The sequence below is a fragment of the Mirounga angustirostris genome, unplaced genomic scaffold, assembly GCF_029215605.1.
Source record: "Mirounga angustirostris isolate CCGP_5_RB_7025 unplaced genomic scaffold, mMirAng1.0.hap1 SCAF_5, whole genome shotgun sequence".
In the NCBI taxonomy this organism is placed as follows: domain Eukaryota; kingdom Metazoa; phylum Chordata; class Mammalia; order Carnivora; family Phocidae; genus Mirounga; species Mirounga angustirostris.
The window spans coordinates 65,953,504-65,978,051 of record NW_026991713.1 but is presented as its reverse complement, the minus strand read 5'-3'; the positions used below and the strand labels follow the sequence as shown (position 1 = coordinate 65,978,051).

The window sequence follows — 24,548 nt, the reverse complement described above, 5'->3', positions numbered from 1 at the left end:
TGCTCATCATAAGTGCACTCCTTAATACCTATCACCCATCTAATCTATTCCCCGCTGCCCACCTCCATTTTGGCAACCATCAATTTGTTCTCTATAATTAAGAGTCTGTTTCTTGGTTTGCCTCCTTCTCTCTTTTTTTTCCCCTTTGCTCATTTTTTTTTGTTTCTTAAATTCCACATATGAGTGAAATCATATGGTATTTGTCTTTTTCTGACTCACTTATTTTGCTTAGCATAATACTCTCTAGTTCCATCCACATGGTTGCAAATGGCAAGATATCATTCTTTTTTTATGGCCGATTAATATTCCATTGTGTGTGTATACACACACACACACACACACATATGTGTATATACCACATCTTCTTTATCCATTCATCAGTTGATGGACACTTGGTCCATTTCCATAATTTGTCTATTGTTGATAATGCTGCTATAAACATCGGGGTGTATGTTTCCCTTTGAATTAGTATTTTGTATTCTATGAACAAATACTTGGTAGTGCAATTGCTGGGTCATAGGGTAGCTCTATTTTTAACTTTTTGAGCAACCTCCATACTATTTTCCACAGTGGCTGCCACTATTTACATTCCTACCAACAGTGGAAGAGTGTTCCCCCTTTTCCACATCCTCACCAGCACCTGTTGTTTTTTGTGTTGTTGATTTTAGCCATTCTGACTGGTGTGAGGTGATGTCTCATTGTGGTTTTGATTTGCATTTCCCTGATGATGAGTGATGTTGAGCATCTTTTCACGTGTCTGTTGGCCATCTGTATGTTATCAGAAAGGAACTTTCTTAACATGTAAAAACATGTACAAAACCCCACAGCCAACATACTTAAGGGGGAAAGACTAAAATCAGGAACAAGGCAAGATATCTGCTCTCATCCTTCTATTCAACATTGTACTGAATGTTCTAGTGAGGGCAATTGTTCAAGAAAAAGAAATAAAGGCATCCAGATTAGAAAGGAAGAAATAAAACTATTTCTATTCACAGATGAAATTTTCTTGTACATATAAAGAGCTAGTAAATCTACAAGATAACTATTGAAGCTAATAAACAATTTCAGTAAGGTTATAGAATACAAGATCAGTGTAAAAAATCAATTGTATTTCTGTATAGTGACAATAGCAATCGAAAAATAAAATTAAGAAGACAATTCTATTTACAATAGTATCAAAAAGAATAAAATATCTAAAATTTAACAAAAGAAGTACAAGACTTATATACTGAAAACTACAAAACAGTGTTGAAAGTAATTAAAGAAGACCTAAATAAATGGAAAGACATTACATCTTCATGGATCAGAATACTTAATATTGTTAAGATAACAATACTCCCCAAACTGATCCACAGATTCAATGTAATTTCTATCTAATCCCAGCCATCCTTTTGTTTTGTTTTGTAGAAAGTGACAAGTTGTTTGTAAAACTCATATGGGAATGCAAAGGACCAAGAATAGTCAAAACAATTTTGAAAAAGAACAAAGTTTTGAAAGCTCTCAATTTTAAAATTACTGCAAACTCACAATAATAAAGACAGTGTGGTATTTGTATAATAATAGACGTATAGATCAATGGAATAGACTTGAGATTCCACAAATAAACTCCTAAATTTATGGTCAATTAATTTTTGAGAGGATATCAAGACAATTCAGTGGCAAAAGGGTGGTAATTTAACAAATGGTGCTGGGACAATTGAATATGCACATGCAAAAGATTAAAGTTGAACCCCTACCTCATACCATATATAAAAAATAACTCAAAATGCATCATATACTTAAATTTAAGGCATAAAATTATAACACTTTGAAAAGAAAACATAAGAGTGAATTTTCATGGCTTGGATTAGGCAATGGTTTCTTACATATTTGATATCCAAAATAGGAAGAATGGGAGAAAAATTGATAAATTGGACTTCATTAAAATTAAAAACATTTGTGTTTCAACCAGTCCCCGGAATTGAGCTCGATATCTATCAGACCACTCTGAACACCCCGAAATCAGCCTGAGATGTAAGAAGATAGATCTGGATATCTACAAACAGAATATCGCAGGCAGTTGGTTTCGAGGTAAAAAGTGGGGCGCCATGATACTGCGGGCAGATATCGGAGAATAAACAGCAGTGGGAGGGAGCCTGGCCATGGGGATCCTACACCGCCAGTGAGTGATAGCCTCCTGGGCTGGGGACGGGCATAGACTTGCAAACCAGTAGTGGCAGGGAAAGGACTTTAGGGCAGCCCCCCGGGACTGAAACCCTGAGCTGCAGGGCCACATGTGTGAACTGGGGGGGCTGGCAGTTTAGAATCACAAAGGGCAGAGATGAGCCCTGACCTGGAGGCAGGACTGGGAGGGCTGCTGAGGGGCACACAGCCCAGGATGCTGCAGTTTATAGCAGCACAGACAGAAATGGAGACAGTGTGGCCTGGAGAGCTCACTGAAGAACAGACTGCAATCTCTCTGCTCTGAGGCAGAGGGTTGGAAATGGTCTCTTTTGCTCTGACTCTTGGAAGAGATGCAGAAAGCTACCAGGGAAAGCTGCCAGAGAAAAAAAGCCCCAAAAAACCGGTTTTCACTGAGCCCACCCCCACCACAGGGGACAGGGCAACTCTGCCCAAACAGGGTTGACTGAGTGACAGCACAGCAGTCCCCTCCCCCAGAAGACAGGCTGTGAGAACAAGAGGCCAGCAACCCTAAGGTCCCTAGAAAATGGGTACATCTGGCTTGGGTTGTGGTCAATAATTTGGACTCTATACATTCCCTCAACCACCCCTCAACAGAATGACTAGGAGAAGGAACCCCCAAAATAGGAAAGACTCAGATTATGACTTATGCCACAGATTTACAAATGGATTCAGATATAACCAAGATGTCGGAGATGGAATTCAGGCTAGCAATTGTGAAGACAATAGCTAGGATGGAGAAATCGATTAATGGCAACATAGCGTCTCTAAGGGCAGAAATGAAAGCTGAATTGGCAGAACTTACAAATGCTATCAATGAGATCCAATCTAGTCTAGATAATCTAACAGCTAGGATAAGTGAGGCAGAAGAACGAATTAGTGACCTGGAAGACCATTTAATAGCTAAAAAGGGAAAAGAGGAGGCCAGGCAAAAACAACTCAGAATCCATGAAAATAGAATCAGAGAAATTAAGTGACACCATGAAATGTTCCAATGTCAGAATTATTGGAATCCCAGAGTGGTTGGAGAGAGAGAGAGGACTAGAAGATATATTTGAGCAAATCGTAGCTGAGAACTTCCCTAATCTGGGGAATGAAACAAACATTTGTGTCCTAGAGGCAGAGAGGCCCCCCCCCCTCAAGATCAAGGAAAACAGGCCAATGCCCTGGCATGTAATAGTAAAATTCACAAATCTTAGAACCAAGGAAACCATCTTAAGGGCAGTTAGGGGGAGGAGATTCCTTATGTACAGAGGGAGGAACATCAGAATAACATGAGACCTATCCACAGAGACCTGGCAAGCCAGAAAGGCCTGGCAAGACATATTCAGGGTACTAAAAGAGAAGAACATGCAGCCAAGAATACTTTCTCTGGCAAGGCTCTCATTTAGAATGGATGGAGAGATGCAGAGCTTCCAAGACCGGCAGAAACTGAAAGAATATGTGACCACTAAGCTGGCCCTGCAAGAACAATTAAAGGAGGGGGGTTCTATAAAAGGAGAAAGACCCCAAGAGTGATATACAACAGAAATTTACAGAGATAATCTATAGAAACAAGGTCCTCATAGGCAACATGATGACAATTAATTCATATCTTTCAATAATCACTCTCAACGTGAACAGCCTGAATACTCCCATAAAATGGCACAGGGTTGCAGATTGGATAAAAAGACAGGACCCATCCATATGCTGTCTACAAGAGACTCATTTTGAACCTAAAAATACATCCAGACTGAAAGTGAAGGGATGGAGAGCCATCTTCCATGCCAGCGGACCTCAAAAGAAAGCTGGGGGAGCAATTCTTACATCACACCAATTAGATTTTAAACTAAAGACTGTAGTTAGAGACACAGAAGGACACTATATCATTCTTAAAGGGTCTATCCAACAAGAAGATCTAACAGTTCTAAATATCTATGCCCCCAACATGGGAGCAGCCATCTACATAAGCCAACTGTTAACCAAAATAAAGAGTCATATTGATAATAATCCGTTAATTGTAGGAGACCTCAATACTCCACTCTCAGCAATAGACAGATCATCTAAGCAGAAAATCAACAAAGAAACAAGAGCTTTGAATGACACACTGGACCAGATGGACCTCATAGATATATACAGAATATGCCACGCTAAAACAACAGAATACCCATTCTTCTTGAGCACACACGGAACTTTCTTCAGAATAGACCACATACTGGGTCACAAATCAGGCCTCAACCGATACCAAAAGATTGAGATTATTCCCTGCATATTCTCAGGCCATAATGCTTGAAAAGCGGAACTCAATCACAAGAAAAAATTTGGCAGAAATTCAAACACTTAGAAGCTAATGTCCACTCTGCTCAAGAATGTTTGGGTCAGGGGCGCCTGGGTGGCACAGTCGTTGAGCGTCTGCCTTCGGCTCAGGTCGTGATCCCAGGGTCCTGGGATCAAGCCCCGCATTGGGCTCCTTGCTAGGCAGGGGGCCTGCTTCTCCCTCTCCCACTCCCCCTGCTTGTGTTCCCTCTCTCGCTGTGTCTCTCTCTGTCAAATAAATAAATAAAATCTTAAAAAAAAAAAGAATGTTTGGGTCAACCAGGAAATCAAAGAAGAACTTAAATAATTCATGGAAACCAATGAGAATGAAAACACATCGGTCCAAAACCTATGGGATACAGCAAAGGCAGTCCTGAGGGGGAAATACATAGCCATCCAAGCCTCACTCAAAAACACAGAAAAATCCCGAGTTCACCAACTAACTCTACACCTTAAAGAGCTAGAGAAAAAGCAACAAATGATGCCTAAGCCACGCATTAGAGGAGAAATAATTAAGATTAGAGCAGAGATCAGTGAATTAGGAACCAGAAACACAGTAGATCAGATCAACAAAACTAGAAGCTTGTTCTTTGAAAGAATTAATAAGATCAATAAACCACTGGCCAGACTTATCCAAAAGAAAAGAGAAAGGACCCAAATTAATAAAATTATGAATGAAAGGGGAGAGATCATGACTAACACCAAGGAAATAGAAACAATTACTAGAAATTATTATCAACAACTATATGCCAATAAACTGAGCAATCTGGATGAAATGGAGGCCTTCCTGGAAACCTATAAGCTGCCAAGACTGAAACAGGAAGAAATTGACAACCTGAATAGGCCAATAACCAGTAATGAGATTGAAGCAGTGATCAAAAACCTCCCGAAAAACAAGAGTCCAGGGCCTGATGGATTCCCCGGGGAATTCTACCAAACATTCAAAGAAGAAATACCTATTCTTCTGAAGCTGTTTCAAAAAATAGAAAGAGAAGGAAAGCTTCCAGACTCATTCTATGAGGCCAGCATTACCTTAATGCCCAAACCAAGCAAAGACCCCATCAAAAAGGAGAATTTCAGACCCATATCCCTGATGAATATGGAGTCCAAAATCCTCAACAAAATCCTAGCTAATAGGATTCAACAATACATTAAAAGGATCATCCACCACGACCAAGTGGGATTTATCCCCAGGATGCAAGGGTGGTTCAACATTCACAAATCAATCAATATGATAGAACATATTAGTGAGAGGAGAGAGAAGAACCATGGGTCCTCTCAATTGATGCAGAAAAAAATTTGACAAAATACAAATCCTTTCCTGATTAAAACTCTTCAGAGTATAGGGATAGAGGGAACATTCCTCAAGCTCATAAAATCCATCTATGAAAAACCCACAGCGAATATCATTCTCAATGGGGAAAAGCTGAGAGCCTTTCCCTTAAGATCAGGAACATGTCAAGGATGGCTACTCTCGCCACTATTGTTCAACATAGTACTAGAAGTCCTAGCAACAGCAATCAGACAACAAAAAGAAATAAAAGGTATTCAAATTGGCAAAGAAGAAGTCAAACTCTCTCTTTTCACAGATGACATGATACTTTATGTGGAAAGCCCAAAAGACTCCACCCCCAAATTGATAGAATTCACACAGCAATTCAGTAATGTGGCAGGATACAAAATCAATGCACAGAAATCAGTTGCTTTCTTATACACTAACAATGCAAGTGTAGAAAGAGAAATTGGAGAAACGATTCCATTTACTATAGCACCAAAAACCATAAGATACCTCGGAAGAAACCTAACCAAAGAGGTAAAGGATCTATACTCTAGGAACTACAGAACACTCATGAAAGAAATTGAGGAAGACACAAAAAGATGGAAAAATATTCCATGCTCATGGATTGGAAGAATAAACATTGTTAAAATGTCTATGCTACCCAGAGCAATCTATACCTTCAATGCCATCCCGATCAAAATTCCAGTGACATTGTTCAAAGTGCTGGAACAAACAATCCTAAAATTTGTATGGAATCAGAAAAGACCCCAAATCACCAAGGAAATGTTGAAAAAGAAAAATAAAGCTGGGGGTACCACGTTGCCCGATTGCAAGTTATATTACAAAGCAGTGATCACCAAGACAGCATGGTACTGGCACAAAAACAGACATATAGACCAATGGGACAGAATAGAGAGCCCAGATAGGGACCCTCAACTCTATGGTCAAACAATCTTCGACAAAGCAGGAAAAAATATGCAATGGAAAAAAGACAGTCTCTTCAATAAATGGTGCTGGGAAAATTGGACAGCCACATGCAGAAGAATGAAACTTGACCATTCTCTAACACCACACACAAAGATAAACTCAAAATGGATGAAAGACCTCAATGTGAGACAAATCAAAATCCTAGAGTCCATCAAATCCATCAAAATCTTAGAGGAGAATATAGGCAATAACCTCTTTGACATCAGCCACAGCAACTTCTTTCAAGATACATCTCCAAAGGCTAGTAAAACAAAAACAAAAATGACCTTTTGGGACTTCATCAAGATAAGAAGCTTCTGCATAGCAAAGGAAACAATCAACAAAACAAGGAGGCAACCCACAGAATGGGAGAAGATATTTGCAAATGACACTACAGATAAAGGGCTGGTATCCAAGATCTATAAAGAACTTCTCAAACTCAACACCCAAAAAACAAATAATCAATTCAAAAAATAGGCAGAAGACATGAACAGACACTTCTCTGAAGAAGACATACAAATGACTAACAGACACATGAAAAAATGTTCATCATCATTAGCCATCAGGGAAATTCAAATTAAAACCACATTGAGATACCATCTTACACCAGTTAGATTGGCAAAAATTGACAAGGCAAGAAACAACAAATGTTGGAGACGTTGTGGAGAAAGGGGAACCCTCTTACACTGTTGGTGGGAATGCAAGTTGGTACAGCCACTTTGGAAAACAGTGTGGAGGTGCCTCAAAAAATTAAAAATAGAGCTACCCTATGACCCAGCCATTGCACTCCTGGGTATTTACCCCAAAGACACAAATGTAGTGAAAAGAAGGGCCATATGCACTCCAATGTTCATAGCAGCAATGTCCACAATAGCCAAACTGTGGAAAGAGCCGAGATGCCCTTCAACAGATGAATGGATAAAGAAGATGTGGTCCATATATACAATGGAATATTACTCAGCCATCAGAAAGGATGAATACCCAACTTTTACATCAACATGGGTGGGACTGGAGGAGATTATGCCAAGTGAAATAAGTCAAGCAGAGAAAGTCAATTATCATATGGTTTCACTTATTTGTGGAACATAAGGAATAGCATGGAGGACACTAGGAGAAGGAAGGGAAAAATGGGGGGGGGAATTGGAGGGAGAGATGAACCATGAGACACTATGGACTCTGAGAAACAAACAGGGTTTTAGAGGGGAGGGAGGGGGGATTGGTTAGCCCGGTGATGGGTATTAAGGAGGGCACGTACTGCATGGAGCACTGGGTGTTATACGAAAACAATGAATCGTGGATCACCACATCAAAAACTAATGATGTATTTTATGGTGACTAACATAACATAGTAAAATTAAATTTTGAAAAAAAGAAAGTAAAAAGACTAGTCATAGAATTGCAAATTACATATCTGATAGGGGACTTGTATCTAGAATATATAAAGAACTTTTACAACTTAATAAAAAGACAACCCAATTTGTAAAAATAGGTAAAGGATTTGAACAGACATTTCCCCAAAGCAGATATACAGTTTGCCAATAAGGACATGAAAAGATGTTGAACATCATTACTCATTACAGAAATGCATGTCTAAATCCTTTGAGATCCTACTTTATACCCACTGGCATGGCTATAATATTTTTTGGAAAAAAAAAAAAGAAAAAACAGACTAGAATGGGAAGAAACAAGTGTTGATGAGGATTTGGAGAAATTTGAACTCTCATACATTGCTGATGGGATCATAAAATGATGCAGCTGCTTTGTTAAATAGTTGGACAGTTCTTCAAAATGTTAAACATTGTGTTACCATATATCCATGCATTTCCAATCCTATTTACCTTCCCAAGAAAATTGAAAACATATGTCCACACAAAATTTGTAATGAATGTTCATATCAGTACTACTCATAATAGCCAAAAAGTGGAGACAAACTTAATGCCCATTAACTGATGAATGGATAAACAAAATGTGGTATATCCATGTGATGAATTATTTCCCATAAATGGAATAATTATTGACACATGCTAAAATGTGGATGGGCCTTAAAAATATACTAAGAAGCCAGACACAAAAGGCTATATATTATATGATTCCACCTATATGGAATTTCCAAAATAGGCAAAATCCTAGGGTAGAAAGTGGTTGCCAGGATTTGAGGGGGAAGAGGAAATGAGGAATAATTGGCAATGAGAATGAGATTTGGGAGGAGGTAATAAATATGTTCTGAAATTAGATAGTGGTGGTGGTTCCACAACTTGGTGAAGATGCTCAAAACTATTAAATTGTACACTTTAAAAGGGTGAATTTATGGCATTTGAATCACATATCAATTTTTTTAAAAGGTACCTAGATTTTGTTTTATTTGCTAGGTGCCTTGCCTAGCCGTATACCTTCTGGGAAGATCATTTCAGTTTTGCCCAGAGAAGAGAGTTAGAAACCAAAGTAAACATTACAAGAAGGAATAGTTCATGTCAGTCCCATTCAGTCATTAAAAAAACAAACAAACAAACAAACAAAAACTTAGTGATGAATTCTCTCGTGCTAGATACTAGGGATGTAGTTTAAACAAGACAGAAATGGGAGCACCTGGGTGGCTCAGTTGTTAAGTGTCTGCCTTCAGCTCAGGTCATGATCCCAGGGTCCTGGGATCAAGCCCCATATTGGGCTCCCTGCTCAGCAAGAAGCCTGCTTCTTCCTTTCCCACTCCCCCTGCTTGTGTTCCCTCTCTCACCATGTCTCTCTCTGTCAAATTAATAAATAAAATCTTAAAAAAAACCAATAAACAAGACAGAAATGCACCCTGCTCTTAAGGGGCATACAGTCTGAGAACTTCCTACAGTTGGAGTTGCCAAATACAATGGCCTCCCTCTAGAGGAGGTGAGATGTCCTCCAATCACTGAGATGTTCAAGCAGAGGCTGTTGGGATGTTGTAGATGGAATTCAAGTCCTGACTAAGTGTCTAAGACCTTTAAGGCCCCATTAGATCTGAAATTCTAATCCTCTGACAAGTCTCACTAATGTGCCAATGGTTGCTTCTGGATTTTGGCCTCAACATTTAAAAATACTTATTGCAGGATTGGAGGCATTAAAAAGAGAATGCATAGTGTCTACCGCAATTACAACTATTTAGTTTTCTCTTTCTCAGACACTGCTTGTTCTCAGCATGCTTCCTCTATGTTTAGGTTTTATTGTTTTGCTTCTGCCTGTATAATTTGCCTACTCTTTAACATTCATTGCAGTAGTATTACATGAGAAGGAGCATGGTCAGCCTTCAAGGATCTCTTCTAAAAGAATGGGACCCTCAGGATGATATTTTTGAAGAAGTTGGAAGTCCAGCAAACTGGACTTTAAATCATGGCTCCAACTTTTAATAAATGGATAATCTTCCTCAAGTTATTTTATTTCCAAGAATCAGTGTCTTAATCTGTAAAAATATTTAACTTGCAAATCTGTTAAAAGTTTTAAAAATTATTCATAATATGGGCACACAAGAATGACAGTTAATATCATTAACAAGATTATTTTGATAGCACAAAGTTGAATTAAGAACCAAGGATGGTCTCTCTTTTTTTTTTTTAAGATTTTTATTCAAAATTCGTATCTCATTTTGAATATAAAGACCATTCAAATTATTTTTCCTAGAATAGAGAAGTAAGCATTCAAGTATAGAAAAGTTATGTGAGACATTAGGAAGAACATTGAACCTGGATTTGGAGATTTAAGTTCCTTCCGTAACTCTCACATAAGTAATCATGTGATCTTAAATAAGTATTTACATTTTTGAATATCAACTCTCTTATCTCTGTAATGCAGGGTCACCCTAATCAACATTTTCCAGTAGGGTTCCTTGATTAAATCAATTTGGGGAACTCTGAGTTGGACAAAATTAACCTTAAAAAATACTGCAATCCTTCTTAGAGTCTTTTTATGCCAACATATATTGTGATTCCCAAGCAGGGAATATAATAGGCAGTGTTTCTTAAATTTATGGAGCACTGAACCACTTTTTATGGAGCATCTCCCAAGATCAGCATGGCACAGAACACATACTGGGAAGTACTACCCTACATTGTATCTAAGAAAGACCCTTCAAGCTCTAATGTTCTGAGGTGTGCTGCCTCCTGCGCCTACGAGTTTTCTAACTCAAGGGACTCTTAATCTCTCTGAATTTCAGTTTTATGTCTGTAAAATGGGGACAATTGCCATCTGCTTACCCCACAGCTTGGTGGGAAGATGAAATAATGCACTTGAAAGAGCTTTGCAAACTATAAGACACTATACAAATGCAAAGGGTATCTTCATTTCCTGATAAGATTCTTTAAAACATGAAATTTTACTAAGAATATTCAAGAAGATATAAACAACAGATGTGTGCACATGTTTATACCGAATTTGAGACAGAGAAGTGTGCGAAATTTCTTTCTCTCACACCAAGGGAATTTCCTGATTATTGTTTGGGCTTGTGTTTAATTAATATGATGCATTTTGTAAGTATCTATGACTTCCCATACCTTCAAAATGCCTATTTGTATAATTAATTAATGAGTAATTAAATTGTGAAGACCCACTGGGCTCTGTAATTGCTGAGGGACAGAAAGCACTCACAAAGATTGTGTTTCTCATGTGCTGTTTTCATAGAATTTGTAGATGGGAAATAGAATGCTTACGGAAGGTTGAAGGGTAAAGATATAATACAGATATGTGACAAAATGGAAAGGGTAAGTTTGGAGCCAGAAGACTGGAGTGTGTTTCTAATGATTCCAGTCACTGGCTGGATGACCATGGGCAAGCAATAACCCTCTGAGAATCAGATCTTTCCTCTATGAAATGGGCTTTTTGATAAAACATTGTGTAGCTATTGTGAAGGAAAAAAATGAGAAAATCCTTTGTAATTCTATCTTGCTATGGTAATATTAGCTTTATGGCTTTGATAAGGTATTTGAAGGTTTTGATAAAGCACTTCAAATATGCTGAACTGATCAACAAGAAACCACCAGAAAATTCTGATCACATAAGCCTCTACCAGCTTCTTTGGCCCTTGTTAGCATTAAAAAGCACATGAAAATATAATACACCGTAAGTACATAAAATATATAATATCCCATGTAGAAAATATAACTATTATTATGTGAAATTCAACTCCATTTAGTCTATGGTAGACTTTATATAAATCTGCTTTTTTATATTCTTGATCTTATAATATGGGTTATCCTTTAAGAATGATTCCACTATAACACAGATATAAAAAGAACATTTAAAAACCCCTAAAATTCCTAAGTAATAGTCACTGCACCTCTTCCTTCTCTACTTTTAAGACACTCTCTATAACCACAGACAAAATAAATACTAACTTAAAAGTTATAACGTATCACTATTCATACCTCAATATGCTATATTCTGGAAAAGATTTTCTCAGAAGCAGTTTAATCTGATTGTTGTCCCATAGAACTAGGATTGGACTTAGTTTTCTGAAAAGGAATTGGTCGTCCAGCTTTTTACAGAATAAACCACAAACTCCATTTTTACTTATCAGTTACATTTCTTTATGCTATGGAATGATCAATGGATATTTCTTTAGAAAATATTATGAAGGAGGCATTACAATAACCAGTTATATAAAACTACATTCAATAATTCAGCCTCATAGTAAACCATATAACATTTTTAATTTTGAACAACTTTTTAGTACAATAAACATGAAGGTAGAGAACTGCTTTTATGAGGTAGGAGCAGTGGATCCAATATTACATATTTTGTTCTTTTTTCTTATAGTGAATTTCAGGATCAGTTGTTGGACTTTGAAGGGGTTGGAATCCATTTTGTCTGCAATGATGAGTACAATATATGTGAAAAAGCTATTGTGTTAGAGTAGAAGCTGATGTGGTCAAATGGATATGGTTGACATGGTTTGTTAAGAACTGGTATGAGCTGCTGATTGGACACAAACCTAGAAAACAAAAACAGATAAGCCTCTAAAACATGTGACAGCCTCAGTGGCAACTTGAGAAAATAGATATGACTCAGATTATAATTTACAATGGGCGTATGCACCTGGATCCCTGGGCAGTGTTCTTTGTGCGATTACAGTGTCACTGAAATTATGTGATCAACTAGGGGGAAACCTAAAGACACCAATAGATTAGATAAATATCCTAAAGGGTCATATACTGGAATCCTTTCTACATCTTACTTCTGTAATAACCGGGACAAATCCCTTTGGAAGATGGGTTTTTGATGTTCAGGTGAGATTTACCTTTGTGATTTCAGGATCATGTTTGTATATGCTTTCTTATTTTTGTGAACAGTGTATGTTTAGACACTTAGAGGAACTCTATTTAGTTTCTTATCCAAATGACATATTTTTGCTCATCTAATCTTCATTTTTAGAATAGCCCTATAATTCTTTAACTTTCTCTTCTGTGAACTCTTTCCAGTTTATTTATAGATACTTAACAATGCTTGGGGCTGTTCACTGCTTTTCTTCTTTGGGAAGTAGAAGAAAAAAGAGGAAATGCCATTTTATCATTTTTTTTGTCATGTTTTTAATTAAAATAGCCACAAATTCTTCCCTTCACTGCAGCCACATCCTTGTAATGTGACATTACAGATCCTCCCTTTAAAGGGCTAGTCTCTATCCTCACTCTTTGAATATGGGTTAGTCATAATGCATATGAGGCTTGCCTCCTTGCTGGGTTTAGAACCCTGAGACGGAACCCCTTTGAATAATCAGAGCTAACCTGCTAGAAGATGGAAGAGAGCTAGAGAGTCCTACACAGTAGCCTGCCAACCATCAGATGTGAGTAAGGCCCTCCAAGATGATCCAGTCACCGTCAAATGTACCAGCTTACCCCAGTTACATTAGAAAGCCCAGTAAAGATCAGAAACTTGCCCAGTTCTAAAGAACTATCCTGCTGACTCGCAGATCATAAACAAAATAGTGAGGATTAAAAAAAGTTCCCACAGTGTATGACTTTTCTATTGCTATGTAATAAACAATCCCCCAATTTAGCAGCTTAAAACAACAAACATCTATTATCTCACAGTTTCTGTAGGTCAGGAGTCCAGGCACAGCTTATCTGGGTGCCTCTGACTTGAGACTGAGGTCAAGGTGTTGCCTGAGACTATAGTCATCCCAAAACTCTGCTTGGGAAGAAGCTACTTCCAAGCTCACTCACGTGTCTTTTGGCAAACCGCAGGTCCTCACTGGCTGTTAATAGGAGATATCAGTTTCTTGTCACATGGGCCTCTCAACAAAGCTGCTCACAAGATGGCAACTTATTTCTCCCAGAGTGAGAGATCTAAGTGAAACCAAGTGAAAGAAGACTCCTAAGGCAGAAGATACAGTTTTTTTATAACCTAATCTCAGAAGTGACATTGTATGACTTCTACCACATTCTGTTTGTTTGAAGTGAGTTATTAAATTCAGCCCCCATTCCAGGAGAGGGAATTACACAAGGGCATGATAGCAGGAGGCAGGGATCATTTGAGGTTTCCTACTTCATATGCTCTTATAAAAAGATGAATTTTTCTGTAACCATGGAAACAAATAGCCACCATAACAATTTTAAATCCATTTAATAGATCAACTACAACTTGCTTCATTAAACATGCATTTGTAAGCCCAGCCAATCAGTATGAACCTCTCACTTGTGTAGATCAATCAGTCAGGAATGAATTCACTCAAATAAGCACACCTCTGAGTGTGCCAACCAATCAACTGGAGTCTTGCCCAAGTGGCCATGATTCAACAAATGATGTCAACTCACTTATGACCCTGAAAATCCACCCATCTTTGTTCTCCAAGTATCCTCCAACCCCTGTATAAGATCAGCAGTCTGCTTGGAGTGACTGTGCCTAATCAGCATAGCTCTCCCAGATCATGCTAGCAGAAAGTTCAGCTTTATCTTTTTATTTGTTTGAGATATTGAGTGATGGTTTATCATCCTCTGACAACCTAGTAGATGTTTTTAGTCACTAAATTTGGGTAGTAAGTCGTTAAGCAGCAAAAAGCTGATTTACATGCTTTGGCAAATAACAGATCCATCGCAAGTCATTCTATTTTTCATCCTCAAAGGAGTAGGACCCTGGCTCATTTGACATGGAAGTTGGAGAGGGTATAGATTTTCAATCATTAATGGAAATTCTGGCTTGTAAAAGTGCTTGAGAGTCAAAGTTATCATGGTCATGAATTCAGATTAATTTTTGATTCAGTACACTTTATTATGTCACTCCTATTAAAGTCCAGAATTACAGATGTCTTAAATGTTTCTGGAGGAGTCTTTTCTACTTGGCTTTTAAATGCATTCAGGGGGCTTGATCTTTTCTCTTAAAATACTAAAGATGCTGGTGTTGATCTTGTGAAGGCACATACTGTCACATAATTGCAGGATGAATTCTGAGAAACTGGTATCTGGAAGGCACATTTTAAAAGCTCTGATTTATTTTTATGGTGAAAGAGGAATTATTAAGAAATTCTTGGAAATGGGCTGTGACTAGGGTTTTTTTTTTTTTTTTTCCTGCCACATTTTACAGGCTTTCATGTGAGGCTCCCTTAGTGCAACATTGGTCAAAACAAGTTCCATGGTATCTTGTGCTAATTTTCCTGAAAAACAGCATGTATAAAAAAATTCTGAGTTTTATCACATGCTGGTCAACAACCAGATGATCAGTAAACCCTACAAAGGAGGCATATGGCAAGAAATAGTTTGAGAAATAAAACTGTTTTCTCCAAAGCCAATTGTATTCAATTATACATTTTTTTTAATGCTAGGTTTGATGAAGAATGGAAAGATATGGAAAAAAAAAAAAAAAAGAATGGAAAGCTATGATAAACCCAAGAGTATGAGCTGAGGGTAGTCAACTGGGGGAAGCTTAGCAAGGCCTGTTTGGATTCTTCTTAGTGTCCCTGTCTTGGACATAAGGCTGCTCCTTTCCTTTAGGTATAGAGAGGACACCTCTCACATGAAGATCTTATGACCTGCTTCAGGGGAGAAGGGAGGGGAGGAAGGTAAGAGAGACATACATGTTTCTACCTTTTCCTCAAACTCCTTCAGCTTAAAATATTCAATGTGCCAGAATGCCATATTTTGGGGCAGCATGTTCTGAACCCTGTTACTACCTACTATGTCTAACTTAGAAATGGCTATAACATCCCAGAGGTAAACAATACCTCTAAAAGTTGTCTCATCTCTTCCCTTTGCCAGTCAGTTGCCTCAGAAGCTATGCTAAATGATAGGAAACTTGTGTTCTAAAAACTTTAAAGTTTTTAACTAGTTGAAGTTTAACTAGCTACTGTCCGTAAATGTTTTATTTTTATTTTTAATTGAAGTGTGGTTGACATGCAATATTTTATTAATTTCAGGCATACAGCATAATGACTCAACATTTCTATATGCACTGAAATGTTCACCATGATAAGTGGAATTACCATCAATATACATTTAACATCTTAGTGTATATAAAAAACTGGGTTGAGGGGTTAGAATTAGAGATAAAACCAAGAAGGTGGAATCTTAAAATGCCATGATAAAGAATTCTAAGTATATTTTTAAAGAGCACAGGAGCTTTGGAAGTGGTATAATACAGCCATGACATAATCAGAGCTGTACTTTAGAAATATCAATCTGGCATATGTGTAGGACAAATAGTATTAGGGAGATAATAGATGGAAGGAGACCAGTTAGGAAACCACTGTAGTACTCCAGGGCATAGGTTCATATCCCTATTCTACCACTTACCAACTGTGTAACCTTAGATACCACCTAGCAATTGCACTTCAGGCTCTCCATCAGTAAAATGAGGGTTGAATCATATGATCTCTAAGGTCCTTTGTAGAACTTGAAGAACCAAAGCAAAACTCTTTAACTCTGGGGTTCTATGAAGCAAAATTAAAGCAAAGTAAGGGTTTGGGTCATTGAAAGAGCAAAAACAACCTTGGTGAGTGTTGGTCAAGGTTAAGCCTCCTTTGTTTACTTCAACCATCTCCTAGTGCAGAGATCCCACCTACACGATAACTGACAGATAGACCCCAGTCTTGGCTTCAATATCTCCAGTGATAGGGACCTCCCTCTTCTGAAGGCTTTATCCACTGCTAGGCAGCTCTCATTATGTTTTCCTTTGCTTTTATGTGAAGTCAAATTTACTCATTATTATCAGGTCTGTTATCTGGAATTATACTAAATAAATCCACTGTGTGTCCATTAAACTTAAACTTAGTCCCTTTTGGCCAAACATTCTAAAGTATATTTAACTGTTTTCTGAGGATGTGGACTCTTCACCATCTTGAATATCCAGAGCAAAGTGGGTGTAGCTTATATGAATGTCTAAATGCTACTGTGACAGTCATATCTTCTCCTCCTCAATCTCCCCTTCCATTGCCGTTGGAATGAGAGCACAGCTCAGCTCCCTTCCTGGTAAAAACTTGTGGCTCCCCAGTGTGTGGGCTCCAGGGATTGGGCTTGTGGAATGGCCCAGGAACCCCCTGTGGATTGTTAGCAATGAGTTTGCTGGGACTGAAGGCCCCTGTTTCCCAGAAAACCCATTAAATGAAAAATTCAATCCACATGGCTTTGAGAAGAGAAATTATATTCAAAATTCAGGGCAGGGCTGTACCTGAACCTGATTTGGGAAGGACATGGTAGCCTCTGGACTAGTGGCTTCTTTTCCACAGCAAGAGGGGCTGTGAATTCCCACAGACCCTCAAGGTTTCCGGGTCCTGGGCACCTAGCATTTCTTGGTACTCCCCCAATCAGCCAGCACTTAAGTTCAGGTGGCTCAGCACCACAGTCCAAAAGTGTGTGTTCCCCTCACTAGTAAGTCCACTTTCAAGCTTATATCGTAAAGAGGGCAAGGGTCCCAAACTTCCTTGGATTACACATTTCCCCTGTAAGTCTTATACTTGATGCCTATTCTGAACTTTTGGAATTCACTCTCAGCCACATCACCTGAGTTATAGTGCACACACACACACACACACAGAAGTGTGCACACGTGATTCCCCTCCTAATTTCTTCCCTTTGCTGAGGGATTAGGTCCTGGTTTTTGGATATAACTTCTCTTCTCATAGCCATGTGGATTGAATTTTTCACTTAGTGGGTTTTCTGAAAGCGAAAGTATTAATTCCAACCACCTGTCTCTTACTCAAGAGGCAATACATGATCTTAGCCCAAAGGACACAATGTTACCCTACAAACATGCCTGCCAGCTAAAGATAAGGTCTGGGGGAAGGAGGTGCAAGGGCCACCCAGGCCTCCAGAACATCCCTCTCTGGGTGGCTCCTCCATTCAGCGTCTGGAGCACAGCCACACAGGGAGGAGCTGATGTTTGTCCAGGCTGGTCTCTACTCCCTGAACCCAGGGTTCCCATAGTTTCTTTGTGAAGGTGAGACTTTTATTTCCCTGAAACCTGATCAATTACTACTCAAGCTGGCCCCTGGCCACTTAGTCATCTTTCTGTTCAACATGGTATGATTGACCCTCCATTACCCACAAACAAGAAGGAGCAATGTCTTCTATTGGCAGGACGTTCCAGGGTAGCAGCTGTCCATCTCCCTACTGGGGCAGAATTAGGGAACCTCATGGAGTTAAGGGACCTACAGGCATCAGATAAAGAATAGGAAGTCCTAGGGAACAGTTCATACCTGTTCTTCATGATCTGTTAAGAAACCTCCATATCATCTCAATCAGGTAAAAAAGGCAGAGCCATTTCTCAGATCAGAAAGGCCCATTTATCTTATAAAAACAGATTAAATTTCCTCTGCATGGTTGGCACTTGTAGCATGCCTTCTAGCTATGACACTTTATGATGAATATTTCAGCCTACTAATAGTAAGAACTAGTTAGTGCTTATTTGGTATTTACTATGTGCCAGGCACATTTCTAATTATTTCACAAATTTTAACCCTTTTAATCCACAGAACAGGAATATGGAAAAGGCACTCATATTAACTCCATTTTATTGATGAAGGAATAGAGGCACTGAGAGCTGGTAGCCTGCTCCAGGTCACACAGTGAATACGTACGGCAGAGCTAGGACTGGGACCTAAACAATCTGGCTCCAAAGGCCAGGCCTAACCACTGCACCACCCTGGCTCTCCAGATATTACCACCCCTTCAGTATGGCCCTAGCTTACCTCTCCAAGGCCATCTCTTTACTTTCCACTAATAAAACTGGGGAGCATTCATCCTTTTCTTTACAACATTCATTTTCCCCACCTCTGTGTCCTCTCATGATCTTTTCTTTGCCTAAAATGCCTGTCTCCATGCCCCAATCTCTGCTGGTAAGTCTCACACCCATTTAGGGGAGAATCCATCTCAAAGATACCATCAAAGCAAAAGAAACCAACATTCACTAAGTTCCTACTATCTTTTGGGTACTGTACTACAGAAATTCACATAAAATATGTTTAGTCCTCAATCTGACTTTTGGACATAGGATAACAAGAAGAGGCTTTGAGTTGTGTTCCTTGCTCAGCTAGTAAAGGGCAGAGCTGCACTGTCCATAGCACCGTGCACATGCTGTGGGCACTAGGGTGTCCTCTCCTTTCCTGTCCCTCCCACATAGCACACCTCTCCGGACACTTTGCCATACCTTATAGTACAGGTATTCAGGTACTGCCTCTACAGTGAAACTTCCGGTAGCAGAAATTGTGTCTATGCTCTTTTTCCTCCTTGGGGTGCCCAGCCTGGTCCTTTGTACCAAAGTCAATTAATAAAAGTTTGTGTAATTACGTGACACTGAATTAAGGATCAGGGAAGCATTATTCACAGGGAAGACAGGCTCATGCATGCCAACCCCAGTGTTTCTTCCAAGCTCTGAAATAATGAGCTGTCAGTTTCCTTGAGTTGCTAAGCCTTTTGGGAAGGAAGAAGTGAACTGAAACAAGCAAGTACCTGCCTCAGTCCACCAGAAGGAGGGAGCTCCTGCTTTCAGACATGACAAATTCCAAAAATATGTGGTGGTAACTCGAATAGCATGCAGCTAGCACAACTTGAGACTACATAGGCATGTGCAAACTGGCTTGGGAACAAAGAGACATCCTAACCCCAAAGGTGCCAGAAAATATGACACCACCACAAAAGCAATATTAACTTGAATATTGCATGGTGTCTGCAAAAGAAAATAATTTGTTAATTTTCTTTTATCGTATGCCATGTTTTTACTTACATGTGTCTAATTAGCCTGTGCTTTGTTGTGTGCCAGCTATGTGAGTAATTAGATAAGGAGCCTAAGGCACCATGTCTATTCCACCATGGCTGGATCCTGATTTCCAAGAAATAATAAAAAAAAAAAAAATACTTTTCAATTCCTGTGGCCTTTTCCTGTCTCATTCTGAAGCAGAGGGCTGAGAGCCATAAAGATAGTCCTGCCATTCAGGGGCTGCAAAAGAGCTTCAAGTTGCCAGCCCTCTTTATCTTGTCTTGATTCCAGATGGCTGAAAACAGGAGTGGCTTTAAAATGCATAAACCTGATGATACAATTGCCAATTAAATATTGGAGGGAGAAAAGAAGGAGGTTAGCTTACATTTCATCCTATACATAAGAACACAGGGAGGTCAACAGTATGATGTGGTAGAAGTTGGATTTGAGATCGATCAAAAAGGCTGTATGTGGGAGTGATCAATTTCAAGGGGGAAAAGAAATGGGTGCAGTGAGACCAAGAGAAAACTATTGCTATCATTTTCTAAAAGATGATAAGGACACCCTTGGTCCATGTTAGAAGGAATGATGAGGCAATAACAAATCTGAGAAGTATTGGGGATGTATTGGGAAAAGGTGGGTAATTGATTGGCTGAGGATTGGTGAGGCAGCAAGGATGATTCCCTTTCCTGCAGACTGGCTGGGTGGATAGTTTGTCAGCACCTGAAATGCGGAACAGAGGAGCAGCAGGAGGTGTGAGGAGAAGATGATGTAGAAGTTGTAGTGGCTTAAGCCTGCTTGCTCCAGCGTTCTGGGTGAGGTAGGAGGCACTGCCACCTGCTAATAATGAGAGCAGTAGGAGTGTGTTGGGGCATTGAGAATGGTGAAGGTTTACAGTGGTAACTGAATATAGGGAAGATGCTGACCAAAGGTTAAAAAAAAAAAAGTGAAGGGCAGAAGTGAGGACTTAGTAGAGCCTGGAGAACACAGAATAACAGAGTAGTATGATTTTATTTAGCAGGGTCAACTGCCTAGCTGTTGGAAGAGAAAGAGAAAATGTGGCACCAATGGATGCAGAAATAAGCTTCAAAAAGGTGACATTCTGTAAGGCATGCTCTGGTCTTGCATACTCCGATTGCCAAAGTCTTGGCTGAGATAGATAGTATCTATTCAGGCCAATACTGATCTGCAGAATTTTTGTTTTAAATAAATTGTTGTGTGAAGAAATATACTTTGAATAATCAGTGGGAGTAAGATTTGAGGGAGCTAGGGAAGGGGGAAGGGAGACCAGCCAGGAGGTGGTCTGTGCAAACTAGAAGGTTCTGTTCTAAGACATTATTAGTTGAGCTATAACTCAGGACCTTAAAAAGCCAACAGAAAGGTGGATTTTTCAATTCTCTATTTGTCTGCATTAATGTATGAATGAATATTTAAAAGAAAAAAAATACAGGTGTGTCATTTATAAGAGATATATGATAGAGTTGAGGGTCCATATCTGGGCTCTCTATTCTGTTCCATTGGTCTATATGTCTGTTTTTGTGCCAGTACCATGCTGTCTTGGTGATCACTGCTTTGTAATATAGCTTGAAATCAGGCAACGTGATGCCCCCAGCTTTGTTTTTCTTTTTCAACATTTCCTTGGCAATTCGGGCTCTTTTCTGATTCCACACAAATTTTAGGATTGTTTGTACCAGCACTTTGAAAAATGTCACTGGGATTTTGATCGGGATGGCATTGAAGGTATAGATTGCTCTGGGTAGCAGACATTTTAACAATGTTTGTTCTTCCAATCCATGAACATGGAATGTTTTTCCATCTTTTTGTGTCTTCTTCAATTTCTTTCATGAGTGTTCTGTAGTTCTTAGAGTATAGATCTTTTACCTCTTTGGTTAGGTTTCTTCCGAGGTATCTTATGGTTTTTGGTGCTATAGTAAATGGAATCGTTTCTCCAATTTCTCTTTCTACACTTGCATTGTTAGTGTATAAGAAAGCAACTGATTTCTGTGCATTGATTTTGTATCCTGCCACATTACTGAATTGCTGTGTGAGATCTAGTAATTTCGGGGTGGAGTCTTTTGGATTTTCCACGTAAAGTATCATGTCATCTGTGAAAAGAGAGAGTTTGACTTCTTCTTTGCCAATTTGAATACCTTTTATTTCTTTTTGTTGTCTGATTGCTGTTGCCAGGACTTCTAGTACTATGTTGAACAATAGTGGTGAGAGTGGGCATCCTTGACGTGTTCCTGATCTTAAGGGAAAGGCTCTCAGCTTTTCCCTATTAAGAATGATATTCGCTGTGGGTTTTTCATAGATGGATTTTATGAACTTGAGGAATGTTCCCTCTATCCCTATACTCTGAAGAGTTTTAATCAGGAAAGGATGCTGTATTTTGTCAAATGTTTTTTTCTGCATCAATTGAGAGGACCCATGGTTCTTCTCTCTCCTCTTATTAATGTGTTCTATCACACTGATTTGCGAATGTTGAGCCACCCTTGCATCCTGGGGATAAATCCCACTTGGTCGTGGTGGATGATCCTTTTAATGTATTGTTGAATCCTATTAGCTAGGATTTTGTTGAGGATTTTGGACTCCATATTCATCAGGGATATGGGTCTGAAATTCTCCTTTTTGATGGGGTCTTTGCTTGGTTTGGGCATTAAGGTAATGCTGGCCTCATAGAATGAGTCTGGAAGCTTTCCTTCTCTTTCTATTTTTTGAAACAGCTTCAGGAGAATAGGTATTATTTCTTCTTTGAATGTTTGGTAGAATTCCCCGGGGAATCCATCAGGCCCTGGACTCTTGTTTTTCGGGAGGTTTTTGATCACTGCTTCAATCTCATTACTGGTTATTGGCCTATTCAGGTTGTCAATTTCTTCCTGTTTCAGTCTTGGCAGCTTATAGGTTTCCAGGAAGGCCTCCATTTCATCCAGATTGCTCAGTTTATTGGCATATAGTTGTTGATAATAATTTCTAGTAATTGTTTCTATTTCCTTGGTGTTAGTCATGATCTCTCCCCTTTCATTCATAATTTTGTTAATTTGGGTCCTTTCTCTTTTCTTTTGGATAAGTCTGGCCAGTGGTTTATCGATCTTATTAATTCTTTCAAAGAACAAGCTTCTAGTTTTGTTGATCTGATCTACTGTGTTTCTGGTTCCTAATTCACTGATCTCTGCTCTAATCTTAATTATTTCTCCTCTAATGCGTGGCTTAGGCATCATTTGTTGCTTTTTCTCTAGCTCTTTAAGGTGTAGAGTTAGTTGGTGAACTCGGGATTTTTCTGTGTTTTTGAGTGAGGCTTGGATGGCTATGTATTTCCCCCTCAGGACCGCCTTTGCTGTATCCCATAGGTTTTGGACCGATGTGTTTTCATTCTCATTGGTTTCCATGAATTATTTAAGTTCTTCTTTGATTTCCTGGTTGACCCAAACATTCTTGAGCAGAGTGGTCTTTAGCTTCCAAGTGTTTGAATTTCTGCCAAATTTTTTCTTGTGATTGAGTTCCAGTTTTAAAGCATTATGGCCTGAGAATATGCAGGGAATAATCTCAGTCTTTTGGTATCAGTTGAGGCCTGATTTGTGACCCAGTATGTTGTCTATTCTGGAGAAAGTTCTATGTGTGCTCAAGAAGAATGGGTATTCTGTTGTTTTAGCGTGGCATATTCTGTATATATCTATGAGGTCCATCTGGTCCAGTGTGTCATTCAAAGCTCTTGTTTCTTTGTTGATTTTCTGCTTAGATGATCTGTCTATTGCTGAGAGTGGAGTACTGAGGTCTCCTACAATTAACGGATTATTATCAATATGACTCTTTATTTTGGTTAACAGTTGGCTTATGTAGATGGCTGCTCCCATGTTGGGGGCATAGATATTTAGAACTGTTAGATCTTCTTGTTGGATAGACCCTTTAAGAATGATATAGTGTCCCTCTGTGTCTCTAACTACAGTCTTTAGTTTAAAATCTAATTGGTGTGATGTAAGAATTGCTCCCCCAGCTTTCTTTTGAGGTCCGCTGGCATGGAAGATGGCTCTCCATCCCTTCACTTTCAGTCTGGATGTATTTTTAGGTTCAAAATGAGTCTCTTGTAGACAGCATATGGATGGGTCCTGTCTTTTTATCCAATCTGCAACCCTGTGCCATTTTATGGGAGTATTCAGGCTGTTCACGTTGAGAGTGATTATTGAAAGATATGAATTAATTGTCATCATGTTGCCTATGAGGACCTTGTTTCTATAGATTATCTCTGTAAATTTCTGTTGTATATCACTCTTGGGGTCTTTCTCCTTTTATAGAATCCCCCTTAATATTTCTTGCAGGGTCAGCTTAGTGGTCACATATTCTTTCAGTTTCTGCCGGTCTTGGAAGCTCTGCATCTCTCCATCCATTCTAAATGAGAGCCTTGCCAGAGAAAGTATTCTTGGCTGCATGTTCTTCTCTTTTAGTACCCTGAATATGTCTTGCCAGGCCTTTCTGGCTTGCCAGGTCTCTGTGGATAGGTCTGACGTTATTCTGATGTTGTCCCTCTGTACATAAGGAATCTCCTCCCCCTAACTGCCCTTAAGATGGTTTCCTCGGTTCTAAGATTTGCGAGTTTTACTTTTACATGCCAGTGTGTGGGTCTGTTTTCCTTGATCTTGGGAGGGGTCCTCTCTGCCTCTAGGACACAAATGTTTGTTTCATCCCCCAGATTAGG

The 24,548-nt window shown here is 39.1% G+C and overlaps 1 long non-coding RNA gene across 3 annotated transcripts in view; it reads left to right on the top strand.

Moving 5' to 3' along the window:
• LOC123843815 (uncharacterized) overlaps positions 1-24,548 on the top strand; it is a 254,193-nt gene that overhangs the window by 190,503 nt on the left and 39,142 nt on the right. The window contains exon 5 of one of the 3 annotated variants that reach the window (XR_010411542.1): positions 15,661-15,701. The exons of the other annotated variants lie outside the window; for them this stretch is intronic. This is a non-coding gene — a long non-coding RNA (uncharacterized LOC123843815). Of the gene's footprint in view, positions 1-15,660; positions 15,702-24,548 lie in introns of those variants that run through there. 3 annotated transcript variants of the gene reach the window in all.